This window comes from Oryctolagus cuniculus, chromosome 5 (genome assembly GCF_051225735.1).
Source record: "Oryctolagus cuniculus isolate XC-2025 breed Fujian yellow rabbit chromosome 5, ASM5122573v1, whole genome shotgun sequence".
NCBI classification, from domain to species: domain Eukaryota; kingdom Metazoa; phylum Chordata; class Mammalia; order Lagomorpha; family Leporidae; genus Oryctolagus; species Oryctolagus cuniculus.
The window spans coordinates 3972712-3990402 of NC_142871.1; the positions used below are offsets into that span (position 1 = coordinate 3972712).

At 36.4% G+C, this 17691-nt stretch overlaps 1 long non-coding RNA gene across 6 annotated transcripts in view; it reads right to left on the reverse strand.

Moving 5' to 3' along the window:
* LOC103349951 (uncharacterized) overlaps nucleotides 1-17170 on the reverse strand; it is a 73519-nt gene extending 56349 nt beyond the window's left edge. For 4 of the 6 annotated variants that reach the window (XR_016233542.1, XR_016233544.1, XR_007923123.3 and 1 more), the window contains exons 1-3: nucleotides 16963-17166; nucleotides 16480-16590; nucleotides 14308-14442 (exon numbers count right to left, since the gene is read on the reverse strand). This is a non-coding gene — a long non-coding RNA (uncharacterized LOC103349951). Of the gene's footprint in view, nucleotides 1-11744; nucleotides 12250-14307; nucleotides 14443-16479; nucleotides 16591-16962 lie in introns of those variants that run through there. The other 2 variants (XR_007923125.3, XR_007923122.3) reach the window with 2 other exon arrangements.
* Between the last annotated feature and the right edge of the window lie 521 nt (nucleotides 17171-17691).

Genomic DNA, 17691 nt, shown 5'->3' on the forward strand with positions numbered 1-17691 from the left:
TTAGTAACCTTATAAAAAGGCAAACTCAAGATACATATGACTTCACTTAAGAATTTTGCTAAACATTTAAGAAACAACAGAAGTTATGGACCAAGATTCAAGAAAATAGAAGAAACACACTGCACCTTATCTTTTGGGCTGCTATAATGTTTGTAGCAAAATGAAGGACCTTGGATTAATTAGCCACCACAATAAATGCTTGAAGCACAGTACTGATGAGACAGGCTTATTGTGGCTCACAGATTTCAAAGTTCACGGTCCAAGATCAAGTGAGTCCCATTCATCGGTTCAGCCATCTGGTGAGGCCAGAGAAAGGCAAAGGAGCATGTGTGGAGAGAGGCTCACTGGTGAGCCAGGAAGCGGAGGGAACAGTTGGACACAACTTTGGCTCTTTGTAACCAACCCTCTCAGGTGCCCAGAGAGCTAAGGACCCCTAACAAGGCTCACCTCCATGACACCATAACTAGATTAACTTTTCATCCCCTTGGTACCATCAACTTATACTCTGGTGATTTTAATCACCTGTATGGATTTGAATATCAAATCTCGCTCAAACCACAACAGCCATTATTAAAAAAAAAAAAAAAAAAAGAATGAGACTCCACAGACTCTAATAAAAATTGTGAAACATATCTCATTTATAATATAATAACACAATCACATTGTTTTCTCCCCAGAAATATGATACTAGTTTAACATTTAAATCCAGTAAATATAATTCACCTATTAAGAAACTAAAAGGAGAAAAAATATACAACCATTTTAAGAGATGTAAGTAGAACATTTGACATAATTTAGCATCAACTTATGATGAAAACTCTGAGGATGTGTGGGGGTGGGCAAAGAAACTTCCTCATTTTCTAAGGAATATCCTAATGCCTATAAGAAATGGAAATATAGCCCTACCCAACTTATGTTTTATAGCAGCTAGAACCAAAATCCAAAAGCTGGAGTCTGAACTTCAATTGGTAACTTATATCCAAATTTTTTATACTTATACAATGGAAATTCTCCAGCAATAAAATGAAATGTATCTTTGATATTTGGAAAATATTGTGTGGCAGTGAACACACTTCACAACCATCTACTCCCTGTAATTCACACTCAAGAGTTTACAAATGAAGTAGGCAAGAGTAGAAATAAGTAATTATCCAAGTTAATATTTTATCACAGAGTCTTTTGGGAAATATATAAGGTACATATGTAAAATAGTTTTGATGTAAACACAGTGTTTTGTCACACTTTGCCTTAAATCTTTTTCAGATTGTAAAGAATTATATACTACTATAGTTTAAATGAATTGTATGACTGAAATTGAACATTTTTGCATTTGAATATTTATAGCTCTTGCCTATTTTCCTGCTCCACTGTGGTAGTTTTACTTTCTATTTATGGAAATCTTTATTTAGTGAAACAACAACTTTTTGGCTTTAAGGTTAATTTAAAATGTTATGTCAATTAAATAAATAAATATATAAATAACAATATTTAGCACATAATGTACTTTCCAAAATGGTTATACAAAGATGCTTAGATCAAGTTGTGGAAGATAGTGGGAAGCAATCAAACGGACATGGGTAAAGGCTTTTGGGGAGAGGTCTTTGGGGGGCATTACGTGTGCAAAAGTCATGAATGAATGGTTTTTGCTAAATGAATTCTACAGTAGTTAATGTTTCTGATGCTATTGTAATAAACATTTTAAAGGTTTCGTCTTTTGGTGGTTTGTTGTTAACATTGAAAATTAAATTGATTGCTGTTTTTTAACCTTCTGCAATCAGGCTAAATTTAGTTATTACTTTAATTTTGTTTTATTGATTTCTCAGGATTGTATATGCAAAATTTTATGTGTTTATATATAATTATTATTTTTTAATATATTCAAAATTATAAATACATGTCAGTATGTTCTTCTTTCTTTCTGAACTCTCTGTCTTTTATTTATTTTTCTTATCTTATTACAATTTCAATACCATGTTAGACAAAGTGGAAAGAGTGAACTTTAAGTTGCTCCCAGTCTGAAAAGGAAAAAATTCAACAGCCTGTCACTACCAGATGTTAACTGTAGAGTTCTCTAAGCAACCTTTGCTTCATTGAGGGGCCATCTTCTATAACCAGCTGTTATGATTCATTACCATTAAAGACTATAGAATCATGTTCAATAATTATGTCAAATTATTTTATTATTTAATAATCAAAATCATGTTTTTCTTCTTTATTGTATTTTTCTTCTTTATTATTGGTGAATAGTTTACATGACTGCCATATGTTCAGCAGGCTGTCCATTTCTTGGAAAAATACTGCTTTTTCAAAATATAGTATTTTTTTACAGTTTTGGTTCAACTGGATATTATATTATATATTTTTGCAAGTATTTCCATGAGGTATGTTGGTCTGTCATTTTCTCTGCCTGAAGTATCTTTCTTACGTTTTGGGATGAAGATGGTGTTGGCATTGCATAATGTGTGGGGGAGGCTCGTTTTTTTTCATTATTTTCTGAAGGAGGTTGAATAAAATAGGTCTTATTCCCCTTTAAGTGTTTGATAGCACTCATAAGCGACAGCACCTTTCCTGGAGTTTTCTCTGTAGCTAACTTTTTAAATTTGCTTGTTTTGTTGGTTGGTTGGTTGGTTGGTTGGAACAGGAATATGTAGGACTTACTTGTGCCTGCTTGAAACCCTGTTTAGTATTGTAGAAAACAAGAGGAGTGATGCTTCTGATGAGGTCACTACTGAAAATTTCAAAAGATATTAATTGCTTCATGATTTTGAGCTGTTTACAGCATCAGTTTCATTTTGTTTCTGGTATTTTTGTCTCAGTTGTAGACTACATAAGCCTCATAACATAAATATGTATCCTGTTTTGACTTTTTGACATTTGGTGTAAAACTCATCTTTCATTTTGGATACTTTTGTTTAATGTATCTGTTATTTTCATAAAACTGTCTTGAGAATTATCACTTTGTTGTTACGAATTTAGGTCATTAATTTAAAAATTCCTTTCAAGTATGCATACTGAATATTCTTTTTTCTCTTGGTTCTCTTTAGCTATCTCTCATAAATTTATTGTATTTTTCCTTTTAATTTTATTTATTATATTATCTAAACAACTTTATGATTCTTATTAGGTCCATGTGCTTTCTATAAGTGGGCCACTTGATTTCCAAATATCTGAAACTCTCATCCTTTTTTGATTTCTGAGTTAATTACGCTAAAGCAATACACTCCATATGAATGAAATCGACTAAGTGAAGAACACACGCCATATGAATGAAATCTACTAAGTGAAGAACACACTCCGTATGAATGAAATCTACTAAGTGAAGAACACACTCCGTATGAATGAAATCTACTAAGTGCATTAGCGTAGAGGTTATACTCTGTTGTGGTGAGTAGTTCATGTGTATTAAGAAAGAACGCATATTCTGTAACAGTTGGATAGTGTTCTATAAATAACGATTAAGTCCATGTGATTGATAAGTTTATTAAAATTATATATGCTTTGGCTGTCTATTTTGTCAAGTTGTTTTCAATGGAGACTACACCCCATACTATGTAATTATTTACACTATGCTGCATATTTTATATATGCTAAAATACTTATGTAGGTATGTACATATTCATATATATATTCATATATAGTTAGTCAACAGCATATTTGAGGTATAAAATATACATATAACATAAATATAGTGCATACATTTAATTTATATTGTAGCAACAGAATTGTTAAGGAAAAACTTTGTAACAAAAAAGAAAAACATATCTAGAGTTTTAGGCTTACTTTTTTCTGGCTCAGTTACATAAATATTTAGAAAACCTAGCCAGTTAGTCACAAAACCAGCAATCTCAATGCACTGGTTGTCAGCTTCTTAAGTCCAGAATTTGGCTATTAAAGGAATGAACAAATCATGTGAGATCCACACAGCAAAACAAAATCCAAGCAATAATAATCAAATACAGCCTTTATTAACTTTTCCTCTCAAATAAATATGGTTCCACGATTTTTAATAAGCAAATACTCTGTACTGAAGTCCTAATTGTGCCTGAATGCACATGACAATATGTGCAATAAAGAGATCTCCACTACATGCTTTAGTATCTCGAGTCACAGAATCCAGGATATGTTTCAGGTGAATTGCCAGTTGTTACTTAATCGAAATTTTTCCTATTTATTATGAACACATAGCAGGATTTTTTCTTTTGTAACCACATCCAACTTCATCTAATTCAAGGTTTTTATTTATACTGGCTAATTAAATCACTTAGGAAATGAATGGTGTTGCTCTCTTAGTTTTATGGCAGAGGTAAAGGGCAAGCTTGAAAAATCTGTGTGCAATCCCACTTGGATTGGAGACTGATTACATCAGTCTTATATATTTGCTGTGTTGATCTTGTGTCTCTCAGGAAATGACACAGCACAGCCTTGCTTGGCCTCTGGGTGAGACGGGCCTATTGAGTTAGCCTTGACTCTAAATTGGTACCACTGGGCTGGGCAACTGGTTATAGGATTATATTATTTTTTTCCAGATGCTGTACTCTGAAATACTTCCCATTCATCAACCTAACAGCTCAGCAGGTATCTGTTGCAGCCTTTATTGTCTGGGTCAGTTGGCTCTGGAGGTGAGAGTGGTGATTATGTGGTTTAAATCCCTGTACAGGTCTGTTTCTCAGGCAGATGAAACCCTTATACACAACTGCACCTGTCTGTCTTGTAGCTGCACATTAAGGGTTATAAAAGTGACATGACTTGGGAATGTAGATGACACAGAGTAATTCATCACTACTACTCGGGGAATAAATCAAGACAAGGATTTCCTGGATTAAGTCTTTATTTCAGCCTAAAATTGAAGAGTATGCACACAGATTTGAAGCTATGTATTCTGTTTAAAATATTGGGCTTTTTATGAAGTCAAACGTAAAAGTATTAAGCTGTTCTGAATATTTGTAATATTGAAAGATAAAGCAATTCAACTCCTGACATTCATCATTTTAAAGCTCACAATGTACCATATCCTAAACTCCTAAACTCAAAAATTTCTTCAGGTTGATTTGAAACTATTATTTTTCTAATCTTCTGCAATCATGCTTTTTAGCCTTTCTCCATAGGCACATTATTATTTAGCCTTGTTTTGACTGACAGCCTACTTGTTAAATGTCCAGATTGCTTAGTCCTGGTATATCCTGAAGGTAGGCTTCAATTTTTCTGATAATTGCACTTTTGCGAAAATAAACGTGAGTGTGGGACACTCCTTGCCTGCAGATATTGGTGCAACGGAGTACTCGCATTCCATGTCACAATGCCTGGGTTCAAGTCCCAACTTCACTTTTGATACCAGTATTCTGCTAATACACCTCTCAGAGTTGAGTCCCTGCCACCCTCTGGGGGACCTAAATTGAGTTCCTGGCTGCCAGTTTTGGCCTGTTCCAGCCCTGGCTGCGGTAAACATTTGGAAGTAGAACTAATGGGAGGAAGGTGTCTCTTTCTCTACCTCTATCTCTGTCTCTCTGTCTTTCATATAAAAGGAAGCAAAAAGTAAATTTACAAATTGTTAAATAAAAACAAAGAAAGCAAAGAAACTGGGTTTTTTACCTGTGTCCCTCTCCACTCATTCAAAGATATTTTATATCTCTTTTATTAAAGTGACATATAAGACAGAGAAAATAATAATGAATTGATTGAAGGAGCTTAACATTAGGGTACTGGAAATGAGTACTGGAATTAACTTCTAGGAATACCATAACCATAACACAATGTGTATTATGGAGGCATAAACAGTGCTGTGGAGAAACTTCAAGTTCTTAATTGTGCTAAAGATTGAGGTTCATTGTCTTGAACTCCATTTTTCTCTATGTCCTTGGGGAAAACAATATGAAATTTGGAGGCCACCATAGTGATATCTAAAATGTTCCCTGGCACTTCTAGTTATATGATGTAAGTCAATTTTCTTAGCTTCTTTGAACTTAAATTTCTTCAGCCATGCAGAAATATAAAATACATTTTGAAAAGGTTTTTCAAGAAGTAAAAAATCTTGGACATGAAAATAATCACACTTTTGTTATACAAGTAGATACTCAATTCAGTAAATGCTGAATACAGAAGGATATAATACAGTAAGTATGCATCTAAAGTCAACTTTGTATTTCTTGAAAATATAACACAAATATAAGACTATTATGTGCTTTATAATTTCTGTTAGAGTCCATTCTATTGTAGCCTACATCTTACACAAATATATGTTGTGTTGTGATCTGAACCTGTTTTTATTGCTTGCTGATATTTAGCAATATTTCTCACTACACATACACAATCCATTATTTTCATCACTTCTGTAGCAGATAATGAAGATGAAGTAAATTTTTCCTTTATTCTTTCTTTCCTGCAACAATATTATTTCAAATCTCTTTATATCCATATTTCCAAGAATGGGGCACTCATAGCTGTTTGTCTTGCCACACATTTTCAAAGGCATTTTCAGCACTTAAATCCAGGTCACGGAGATAGTTAAAATACTATTTTAAGAATTCAGAAAGGTGGGAGATGCAGGATTTCTTTCGTGTGCATCTCACCTGTGTGAGGGGCACAGTGGTGTGCATGAAGAGTGGCAGAGATCACTCTCTGTGGCCAGGATGTCTGCTCCGATAGCGAGAGCTCTGTCTGGACCTCCCTGTGTGCTTTTCTGAAGGCCACTCAGAAATCCTTGGTCCTTTTAAGGGAGAAGAATGCATCTTCTGTGTCCTATTTTCTCTTCATGCTCTGTGTTTTTACCTCCACTGAGAACTACAAGCATCGCCACATTCTGACACAGTAACCCTACTCTGTGTCATAATTGTTACAGACACAAAGGAATCAGTCTTCAAAAAGGGGGCAGAAGTTGAACACTTTTCTATGAAAAGAAGTATATTTTAATGCACTGAGATAGAAAATAAATACGACTAATATGTGATTTCTGTGATAAAGAAGAGTATATGAATGCAACCAGAGAAATAAAAAAAATTATGTGTGATTCTAGGGAGTGCAATAAAGTTTCAGTTGCCAGGGGTTGGGAATAATCACATCACTTATCTATGTCACAGATATGAACGAGTTAGGAAGGAGTTCTCTATCAAACAGCTATAAAAGCTTTCTTCAGCAGAATTCCACCCCATCCCAGCTTTTATTTATCAGACTCGTTAACTTCTTTGTTTCGGATGTTCCTATTTCTGGTGTGATGAAGAACATATACATAACTTGGAAGCCTGGGAGTCCCAGGTTGTCTCATAGGGCAAGACTTTGTATGTGATGAGGGGAACATAAGAGAGACGATGGATTGATATGGGCACAGGATTCACAGGGGTGGTCTTCTGGGATGGTTAAGAGGCATCCGAAGTGCTGCAAAATCTGGTCATTTTGTCCACCACCACGACCATCCCAAGAGTACACTGAGCCAGGCATGTTGTGCTTTTCACCAGGCAGAGTGAGGGGACCTGCGATGGTGTGTGTGGTGCACAGCAGAGTGCCCAGGGGCCATCCCCTCTGGACAGAGCCACACTGCCGCCATGTTAGGGAGATTTGTTCTTACGTGAGAATGCTTACTAACAGCACTGGGAAGGTCAGCTGTTCCCAAGCAGCTTGTCCAAATCCTAGAACACAGTCCAAATGTGGTAACAGATAGGGCAAAAATGCTGCTCACGAAACAGAATTCACGACGTCAAACATCAGGTACCGAATGACTGGGCATGGACAAAGCAAGAGAAATGACTCACAGTGAGGAGAATAACACTGCCATAGGAGCAGACTGTGAATCATTGGACAAGGATGGTAAAGAAGCTATTTTGAGCAAGTTCTGCAGATGGGAGAGGGGAGAAGAGAGGTAAGCAGGCGATACTCAGTCAAATTTACAGTGATGAGATATAAACTACCTGACATAAAGGATCTGACATGGGATATATAGTGAGCGGGATTCAGAACACATTGTATATTACAGGAAAAAAGGAAGATAAGTGAATTCACGGACATAGCAGTAAGAGTTCCATAAAGGAAACTCAATGACAAAAAAAATGAATAAACAAAAAAATGACCAGAGATCAACAAACTTTGGGACATCAAGAAGCCAAAAAATGTATAAATGCATACCTGCAATCATAGTAAAAAGTATTTTAATCTATAAGGCTGATTTTTTTCCAAATTTAGTGAAAACTATAAAAATATGGAGCAGGGATTTCAGTGAATGATGAGCAGACAAACAAGGCCCACCATAATCAAATTATTTAAAAATGAGTGGGAAAATTGTTAAAAGAATCACCCAGAAAGATACACAGAGGGTACAAAGAAAACAGTGCAGGACACTTCTCATTAAAAAGAAGAAAATCACGCTGGTGTGGGTGTCATCGTGCAGCAGTTAGGATGCTGCTTAAAATGCCCCCATCCCAGTGGTTCAGGCCCTGGCTGCTCTGCTTATGACCCAGATGCCTGCTAATGCACCTGCGAGGCAACAGATGATGGCCCAAGTACTTGAGTCCCAACTACCAAGGTGGGAGACCCTGAAGCATTTCCCAGATCCTTACTGCAGCCTGCCCTGTCTCAGCTGTCTTGGACATTAGTGGGGAAAAGAAACAGTGACTAGAAGGTTCTCTCTCTCTCTCCCTTTCTCTCTCTCTCTCTCTCTCTCTCACTCTCGCTCTGTCTCTCAAATAAATAAATTGTTAAAATGCTAGTTAGAAGTCTCTGGATGGGGGCCAGCACTGTGGTGTAGCAGGTAAAGCTGTCGCCTACAGTACTGGCTGATTAGTGTCCCAGCTGCTCCACTTCCAATCCAGTTCTTTTCTATGGCCTGGGAAAGCAATGGAAGTTGGTTTAAGTCTGTGGGCCCCTTCACCCACGTGGGAGACCTGAAGGAAGCTCCTGACTGCTAGCTTCATATCGGTGCAGCTCCGACGGTTGCGGTCAACTGAGGAGTGAACTAGCGGATGGAAGACCTCTCTCTCTCTCTCTCTCTCTCTCTCTCTGCCTTTCCTTCTCTCTGTGTAACTCTGAATTAAAATAAATAAATAAATAAATAAATACACCTTTAAAAAAAGGTCTTTGGATGAGGAGCACATTTGTTTTATTTTTTCAACTTTTATTTAATAAATATAAGTTTCCAAATTACAACTTTTGAATTATAGCAGCTTTTCCCCCCATAACCTCCCTCCCACCTGCAAACCATCCCATCTCCCACTCCCTCTCCCATCCCATTCTTCATCAAGATTCATTTTCAATTAGAATGGCATATGCCATAAACAGCACTCTGGCCTCCGAATCAGCCCTTAAGGCATTCAGATCTTGATAAAAGCCCATGTGAGTATTTCAGGCATGGAAAGCCAAGACACTGTGGCAAAACAAACAAACAAACAAAAACCTAAATTAAAGATCTCTGTGAGTGAGATCCCAGTGGAAAGAACGGGCCATCAAAGAAGGTGGTACCTTTCTCTGAAGGGAGGAGAGAATTTCCAATTTGACTATGGCCTTGTCTAAATAAGACCAGAGTTGGCGAACTCAAGAGGCCTCTGTAGCCTTGGCAGCTCATGACAAGAGCCTCGGGTGATTACTGACGTCATAAATAAGAGTGTCAGTTGTTAAATCAGCAACGGGAGTCACTGTGCACCTGCTCTACATGTAGGACCTCTGTCCATAACATGTTGTACTATGTGAATTAACACTAAAACTACTACCCAAACAGTACTCTATACTTTGTGTGTCTTTGTGGATGCAGTCTGTTGAAATCTTTACTTAGTATATACTAAGTTGATCTTCTGTATATAAAGATAATTGAAAATGAATCTTGATGTGAATGCGATGGGAGAGGGAGTGGGAAATGGGATGGTTTGCAGGTGGGAGGGAGGTTATGGGGGGAAAAGCTGCTATAATTCAAAAGTTGTACTTTGGAAACTTATATTTATTAAATAAAAATCGAAAAAAAGAAAAATGAAAAACATATGTATATATTCATAGTTATTTGTGTTGTGTTAGTTGTTCATCTCTGTCTACATGAAGTTGTAATCTGTAAATTTTCCATATATACCTCCTTTTATGTCAATGCATTGTTATAGCTACTTTATAATTAATATATCTTATTCTCTATTGAGTAGCTCCATTTTCCTACGATAAAGCATGATAAATATGTAATATACTAAAATTAAGATGCTATCTGTGAAGAATGTCATAGAGAAATATTTAATACATTTCAAAAGGAATATAATGCTCTAATGCTAAATGTGTTTCTGATCCCCTGATCATCCTGCAAACAATTATGCAGTGGTTCATGACTACTGCCTTCCAATGGACCCAAAGACAAGAGGATAAGTTACAGCACAGTGAGAGACTTTTCTCTGAACTGCACGAGGTTCACAATCAGTTTTGATGACTTTCTCTTTCTTTGGAGCAAGGATAATAGTTTTCCAATAGCAATGCTCCTTCATAAAATCTGGTCAATATTCCAAAAATACTCATGTACATAGTGAAAATTTCTTCTATGTTTCATTAAGCTTGTATAGGGCTAATGATCACTTCTTATGAGCAAGATTTCAGGGTAAAACTCAAATTTCTGTTGCATGCCTCTGATGGCTTCAGCTGGTACAAAGTCTAGTAGTGGGTTTGTAAAAAGTAGTGTCCTCTCCTTCGAAGGAGCTGTGGGAAATCAAGACAGCCCACATAATTCATCACACACAAGCACATTCACAGGGAAATGCGGGCATTCATTTGAAATAAAGCACCAGATGCTGCCTGGATGGTGTGTCAGCACAGCTCAATGACTGTGATAGCCCTTCTAACTCAGTGGTGGCACTGTCCTGTAACTGCCAAACGTGCTCTGGAACTGGCAGACCCAACAGGTTCCTCTTTGGGGTTCCTTTCTTTTCATCAAACTCACGTGATCACAGAGATTCAGTGACTGGCTCATGGGCAAAACATGACAAATTTCTATTCAGGAACATGCAATGTCAACACACCCATTTTGTTGTATTAAAAAAAAAAACACTGGTACAACAATGTGTATTTAATAGATAGCTGATCCGTATCTAATAGGCTGCTGCTTATATGATTAACCTCTACTTTTCCATTAATTCACTACCATGAGTCCTGTATTATCTGTTTTCCAATGCCTAGTACACTGTGTACCTGTAAGTGCTGTGTTACTTAGAACCACAGTATTCTTTACTGAATATCTCTGTAAATGTTGAAGGTAATGTTTTCTAAATTTGGAACTTCAAAGTTCAAAGAGATCAGATTGGGGCATAACTGAACCACTACAAGGCTGAAGTTCAAAAGCTAAATGTCCAACCAACAGCAATAGCAGGAACACAGAATTCAACTGGGTTGTGATCTATAACAATGCTGGCTCCAAATATGTCAGGAAGTTCCTTTCTTAAAAAAAAAGAAAGATTCTTTCCTTATAGTCCTATGTTCAAAAGTATTGTAATTTAAAAACATTGAAATTCAAAAAAAATTTAAAAACAATCTATTCTCATGTGTCTCTCACCAAGCTTCCTCCAATGAACACATCTTACAAAACCATAGCACATTATCAGAACCAGGAATTTGACATTGATGTAATGCTAATTATCATATATTGGTGAATTCTACTCTCAATTTGAGCATTGGTAATTATGGAATTGTCTCTCTCACTGCAATTTTGACATTGCAAAAAGTGTATCACAATGAAATGATTAAGTATATAAACTATTTTAACAGCTTTAATAAGATCTAATTCCTGTCATAAATGTCATAACTTTTAGAAGGTACAATTTGATGGATTTTATTGTATTCACAGAGTTTGGCAACCATCACCACATTCTAACTACAGAATATTTCTTCATCCCCAAAAGAAACCCAATCCCCACAAGCAATCAAAAATCTATAAATTTTTCTGTTTCAGAAATCTCAGATCAATAGAATTATTCAAAATCTCCTTCTTCAGCCAGGCCTCGAACCAGCATCCATCAGGGATGCTGGCACTTCAGGCCAGGGTATTAACCCATGCGCCATAGTGCTGGCCCCACTGCTCAACTTCTGATCCAGCTCCCTGCTGATGTACCTGGGAAAGCAGCAGAAGGTGGCCCACGTACGTTGGCCCCTGCACCCATGTGGGGATCTGGGAGAGACTCCTGAAGCTTCTGGCTTCCGCCTGGCCCAGCCTCAGCTGTTGTGGCCATTGTGGGAGTGAGCCAGTGGATGGACGATTCCTTCTCTCTCTCTCTTCCACCATTTATTCCTCCTCCTCCTCTCTCTGCAACTCTACCTTTCAAATAAATAAAACAAATTTTAAAAATTGAAAAACAAATCTACTCCTTTATGACTGGCTTCTTTCACTTAATATAGTGTTGTTAAGGTTCTATATTTTAGCATAATTTCATACTTTTTATTATAGATAATACTTCTTTTACAGACATGCCATTAATTTTAATTTGTCTGTTTTTCATTTGATACAAATTTGGCATTGTAAGATGTTTATTTCGTGTAAAATAATTTTTCTAGATTTATTCATTTATTTGAAAGGCATAAATACGGAGGGAGAAGGTGAGAGATATATATCTATGTATAGATATATATGAATATATATGCTATCTCCTGGTCCACTACCCTAAGGAACCACAACACCTGAGGCTGTGCCAGGCCAAAACCAAGAACCTGGAGCCTCTTCCCTGTCTCCTATGTGGGTGCAAAGGCCCAAACATTTGGGCCACCCTCCACTGCTTTCCCAGGAGCACAGGCTCATTAGCTAGGAGCTGGATGGGAAGTGGAGCAGCTGGGACTGGAACCCAGGGCCCATATTGGATGCTGACACTGCTAGTGGAGGCTTACCATTCTATGACACAGTGACTGCTACACAAAACCATTTTAAAATCAAGATAAATAAGGGTTGTTAAAAAGTTCATGAAAAATGTATGCTATGAAAAAGCTGCATGACTTTCATGTTTTTGCACCAGATAACCTAACATTTTAATTCCATTTACCATGAATTTTTGAAATATCATCCTACCACTATGGACAACTGTGTTCATGATTTTGTGTGGGACATGTTACCAAGTTATAGAGTCCTAAGTAAACTACACAAACATTAAGGAAGATCATGACTTACTCTAGGATTTTGTATGAAGTTGTTTTCATTCCCTAAGGACATAATTTCTGCATTACATAGTGCAGATACCCGAGCACCAATAGCCAAACTGTTTTACAAAGTGGTTAGGCACATGTTAGAGTGTCAAAAAATGTACTGTGCTTGAATTTCTCTACATCCTGATCATAACATGGTTTACTGTGAACGAACAATTTTTTACTTTAACTATTAGCGTATTAGTATCTCATTCTAATTTACACTTGGGTTTCCCTAACAGACAATAATGGGAACACCTTTTTAAATAAATATTTGAAACTGTGTATCCTCTTCCATGGCTGAAATATCTCTCAAGATTTTTGTTCATATTCTAATGTGATTGCTTATTTTCTTGATGTTAAATTTAGAATGTTACATTTAGAAACTATGTATATATATATATATCCACTTATACATATACATATATGTGTATATCTGTAATGAATGTACAATGTAATAAATACTCCACAGGATATGTTACAGGATAAGTGATTTGGTAATGTTTTCTCCCAGTCTTTGTTTTCCCTTCACATCCTCTTAAATAAGTCTACACAGAGCAAAAGATTTTAACGTTGGTGAACACCATTGTATTTGTTCTGTGTTTGATAAATTGGGCCTTTGGTTTCATGTGTACTATTTCTGCTTCATCCTATGTGCAATGGTTTCTTCCTGTGTTGTCTGAAGACACAGTTTATACTTCACATTTGGGTCTATAAATTAACTTTTCTACAAAAAGTAAGCTTTAATGAGTGTTTTCTTTTTTTATTTTTTCCTGTGTGTGCATATTTGTTTAAGATGATCTTCTCCATTGAATGCTTCTGCACCTTCATTCAAAACTCATTTGGTTTTATTAGCATTTGTAGTCATGGACAAAGTAGTCTACAAATGTTTTCAAATAATATATGAATGTAAGGTTTTATCATGGTTTGTACATTGAACTCTGACTTTATTTGAATACAGTATATGAAGTTATGGCAATGGAAAACATGAGAAAAGCTATTGCATTTGCTAACTGTGTAGCTTTGGTCAACTTCTATGTCTTTGTGCTAAAATATAAAATTCATAAGATTTTAAAGAAAAAGTTACATTCAAAATGTCTAATCATATATCACATTTAGCATTTTAAAAGATTTTTTAAAAAGATTTATAGGGAGAGAGAGAGAGAGAGAGAGAAATCTTCTGTGTGCTGGCTTACTTACCAGATGGCTACAACATCCAGCAGCGGCCAGGGCAAAGCCAGGAGCCAGGAGCTTCATCCAGGTCTCTCACAAGGGCAACAGGGATCCAAACACTTGGGCCATCTTCTGCTGGTTTACTAGGCCATGAACACGGAGCTAGGTTGGAAGGGGAATAGCTGAGATGTGAACTGAGTCCTGTATGGGATGCTGGCAACACAGGTGGCAGCTTTACCCACTATGCCACATGCTGGCCCCTAAGAGATATTTTAAATCAGAAAACAAACTCTCATCTTTCTAAGATCCAGAGTGTTTTCTCTGTCTCTGGGCGATAAGCATTTATAACCCTTGTCCTCCTGTTCTTGGCTTGGAACTGTGATGTAGTGCTGTGCATGTGGGCTGAGACCAAGCGCTGGGTTTACTGCTGTGTGTGGTGGGTCAGAAACATCCACACACACACTCCAAGGCAGTACATGCTCAAGTTCTCAGAGGGAGCCCACAAGACCAAATCTGTATATGGAGTAAAGTTATTGTGTTCTGGCTCTCTGCTCTATATTCCAACTGTTTCTGGATTTCTCTGAACATAAGCAAAGCCTAACTGTGCCAACTAAAGAAAATGCATGGAGCTACCACCAAACAATCTTAGCAACTGAACACAGTCTTTACTTCTTCAACTTTTTAAAGCAATCCTTTAAACTTTATGATTTGCCTTTTGTATTTCCCAGGGGCATCTTCCTGAATGTTGTTCCAAAGAAATAATGTTCCTGGGTTGAACATGGTGAATGTGTTCCTAAAATGGATGTGAAACTCTTGACAGAGGGGATTTCTCTTGGGTGTTGCACAAGTAAGGCAATGAATTCTCACTACAGTCTCCATAAATAGTCAAGGTTCTGATCATGGGAATGTATTTTAATTCATTCAGTGTTGGAATAATCAGAAGAAGCACCATGATTAAATATGCATGCTTATGTTTGCATATAAATATTCATGCTTGTACAGTTTATTAGTTACAACCTATGTCACCATGCCCAGGGGTACAGTAATATAATTTAAAATACACATTCCACATTTCAATATTTAAAACATTTAAAGTCTTTATGAAATATATGGTAACTAGCATTGTTAATATAATTTTCTATTGCAATAGTTTGTGTATATAAATATTTACATAAAATATAAAAATTGTTTTGTTAAATATATTGTTATAAATAAGCCTGCTAGCCCATAAATATCAACAACATGTTGGATGTCAAGGAATGGTAGATTAAATTCACTTCTACTAAGCTACAATTTAAAGCAAGGATTTAAAGATTCTTACATAACATCCTGGCCAGAGACAAAAATAAATCATGAAACCACAGGGCAAGCAAACTCTGAAGTCAGAATTATCCCCAGGTATATTTACCAGTTTCTCATGAGTCAAAGAAATTTATGAAGCCATGTATTACAGGAGAGAAGAGAGTGAGAATTGGAATCAAAGAAATGTTCTTAATCTGATAGGTGGTACATTTTACAGATAAAACAGAGACACCCTTGACTTCACATCCAAGCTGAACATTTAGTTTATGTTAATATTGAGCTGGCATTGCCTCCTGGCCCCTCACAGAAGCAGAATTAAAAAGAGAGAGAGAGAGAGAGAAAGTGAAAGAGACCTACTTGGAAGAAACATACTTGAAATCTGCTTTCTGACTGAGAATGTTGAGCTATAAGGAACATAAACAAAAAGAAAAAAAGCCCTCACACAAAATCTCTAAATTTAAGAATAAAAAGACGCTATTTTCAGCTACCAGGAAAAGCACACATTCACTACAGATTTTAAAATCATTGTATGCAATGCATACTTGATATGTTAAGGAAGTAAAACTGACAAATATTAAGAAAAACTAGAATATAATATGTGACAATCAACAACTATAAATCAGGCACAAACTCTAAAGTAAAATTACAATAGAAATTAAATGGGTCAAAATAAGCACAACTAGAGAAAAGCTGTGAAAAATTGAGAGAATTATATGGACCACAGGATATTATGCAGTATGTGTTCTGCAAAAGGGAGAGAGTACATATGAAAGAAGAAAAGAGATTCACAGAACAGTGAGAGAAGGCCCAGCATACATAGCATCCAGACTCCAGAAAGAATAGAGAGGAGAACTAATCAGATATCACTCACAACTTCACAGGTTTACTGAAACATACCAACATACGCACTTAGGGAGTCCCCTGAGTTTCAGTCAGAAAACATTCCATGTTCGTGGAGGTGTGTTTCAGTGAAATTACAGAGCATCAGAAACCAATCAATCATAAAATCTGTAAAGAGAAAATCAGGTAACTTATAAACTGATCAGAACAAATTGATGACCAGGTTTTCAGCCCCAGTTATAGAAGTGGCAGATACCCTGGTACACTATCAGTCTAGACACTTCTTATTTGGCACATCTATCTTCAAAGAAAACTTTTAAAATCCTGTATTTTCAGGCAAGCTAGATTATGATTGTTTTTTTCACCAGGTCCCAACCAGAGAAGCTTTCTTGAGGAAGTAGAGAAGTGATTGCAGATTAAGTGTATGAGTTAGAGGAAAGATGAGAAGCATGTAAGTAGATCTTAATAAACATCAATTCACAAAACCACAACAATAATATGATAGAAGCAAACCAAGGACAACACTTGCACACAAAGTACCTGGCTTGAACTCTGTCCAAAAGGGTAAGGCAATAACAATAATTCAGTATCTGTGAGCACTCCTGGCAACATGTTCTTTGTTTCTAGAAGGTACTGTTAACCTAAACTTATCAGAATCCTTACAGAAATGCTTATTTTCATGAGTGAGAAGTGAGTACTAGACATTGTCCCTGCATCATCATTCTCTTTGGCATGAAAGTGCTTAAATAAGAATAGAACAATCAGGTCTGCCAAAAATTCCATTGGCCAAATCTGACACAACTTGAGCATAAAAATAAATATCAGTAACAGATTGCATTCCGTGTTATTTATATTGATATAAGAATACAAATATAAATAAATGGAAGGGCAATAAAGCTTTTATTTAATATAGAATGCCAAATTAAAAGCATAGTAATGATATGACTTTAAGAAGCTCTGTTAGGCCATTTCAGAGCAATAATAATTTCAGCTAAGGGATCTTCATAACTGCAAAAATGAGTTGGTAAATATATGTGGTGTGAACCAGTATGAATCAATGTTCTTAAGAGAAACAGAATCAATAGGATCCTGTTGATGACGTACATATGTACGTGTGTATGTTTGAATTGGCTCACAAGGTTGTGAAGATTGGCAAGTTGAAATCCACAGACTGTGCCCACAGGCTGGAAACTCAGGCAGGAACTGGGGCTATAGTTGTAACCCAGAATTTCTTCCTAGATGAATCTTGGATTTGCTCTTAGGACTTCC